Source organism: Muntiacus reevesi, chromosome 17 (assembly GCF_963930625.1).
Source record: "Muntiacus reevesi chromosome 17, mMunRee1.1, whole genome shotgun sequence".
Lineage (NCBI taxonomy): Eukaryota > Metazoa > Chordata > Mammalia > Artiodactyla > Cervidae > Muntiacus > Muntiacus reevesi.
Genome location: NC_089265.1, coordinates 52327037 through 52328581, shown reverse-complemented (window position 1 = coordinate 52328581; position 1545 = coordinate 52327037). Strand labels below are relative to the sequence as shown.

Below are 1545 nucleotides of genomic sequence, written 5' to 3'. Positions count from 1 at the left end.
CCAAGTAAAAAAAATCTATTGAATACTCTTGCTAGTTGAGAAATCTGCATGATTGGATCTTGGAGTTAGCTTCAGAAAGGAATGTGGCACCTGGACTTGTAAACACTGTGAGATCTAAACTGCCACAGGCTTTGAGTGACTGTTGAGCTCTGGAAGCATATTAAAGATGATGGAGAATCACTGATCAGATCTATCCCACAAAAAAGTAACTCAACAGAGGATAAACCATGGAAAATCATATATGAAAGTGACACAATCTTAAATTTCAACAGATTTGAATTCAGGTATCGCTTATTGATTGTGTCTGTTCATATCATCAGATTATCTTTATTTCTTCTCTTTATTCTCTGGGAGTCAAAAAGCCCAAAGTGTTACACTAACATGGAAAAATGGCCAGAATGGGTATACTTTGTATTTTATACATATATGGGGAAACTCCCTCCCATGTAGATACATATAATGAATGTTCATACAAGCTTTGTTTTTTGAAAAGAAAAACTGTAAAGTAATTAAATTTTATTCAGTGGGGCCTTCATTATCTCTTACACAGCTAATCATACTTTGCTCTGAATGGTGGTATTAACCTTCATCTCACAAAACACTCCTCTTCCAACCTACTTTCCTCCTATTCTCACACTCACCTTCTGATACTCAGATCTTGTGCCATTTACTGCTTAAAACATTCTGTGATCTCCACTTTTTCCCACACTAGTCACCACAGATAAAGCCCAAAGTCTCTTGAGGACCTCTACAATTCAGTACAAACGAACTTTCCATTGTATAAAATAAAATAATATACAATAGTTAAAAGACATGAACCAGTTATCTATCAATCTATGGATTGTTGTTGTTGTTTAGTCACTAAGTCATGTCCAGCTCTTTTGCAACTACATGGATTGTAGCCTGCCAGCCTCCCCTGTCCATGGGATTTCCCAGGGAAGAATACTAAAGTGGGTGGCCATTTCCTTCTCCAACAGATTTGAAAGAAAAAAAAACCACATAACATTAAATAAAATGAAGACAAATTACAGAATGCCATATTAAAAAAAAAAGAATGCCATATTTAATTTGATACCATTTATACAGCTTTCAAAACAATGACAATATTCTTTTATTCTCCAGACATATAGAGTAAACATATGTCAATTATTTAAAATTTTGTGATGTGCTCGCTTCGGCAGCACATATACTAAAATTGGAACGATACAGAGAAGATTAGCATGGCCCCTGCGCAAGGATGACACGCAAATTCGTGAAGCGTTCCATATTTTTTGCAAAACAGAAAAAGAGACACAGAAATACAGAACAGACTTTTGAACTCTGGGGGAGAACGTGAGGGTGGGATGTTTTGAAAGAACAGCATGTATATTATCTATGGTGAAACGGACCACCAGCCCAGGTGGGATACAAGAGTCAGGTGCTCGGGCCTGGTGCACTGGGAGGACCCTGAGGAGTCGGGTGGGGAGGGAGGTGGGAGGGGGGATCGGGATGGGGAATACATGTAACTATATGGCTGATTCATGTCAATGTATGACAAAACCCACT

General features: G+C 38.0%; 1 non-coding gene across 1 annotated transcript; it reads left to right on the top strand.

Annotated features, from left to right (window-relative positions):
- The first annotated feature begins 1165 nt into the window (after positions 1 to 1165).
- LOC136148820 (U6 spliceosomal RNA) lies at positions 1166 to 1272 on the top strand. Its single transcript, XR_010659584.1, has one exon. It is a non-coding gene; the product is annotated as a U6 spliceosomal RNA (small nuclear RNA).
- The last annotated feature ends 273 nt before the right edge of the window (positions 1273 to 1545 follow it).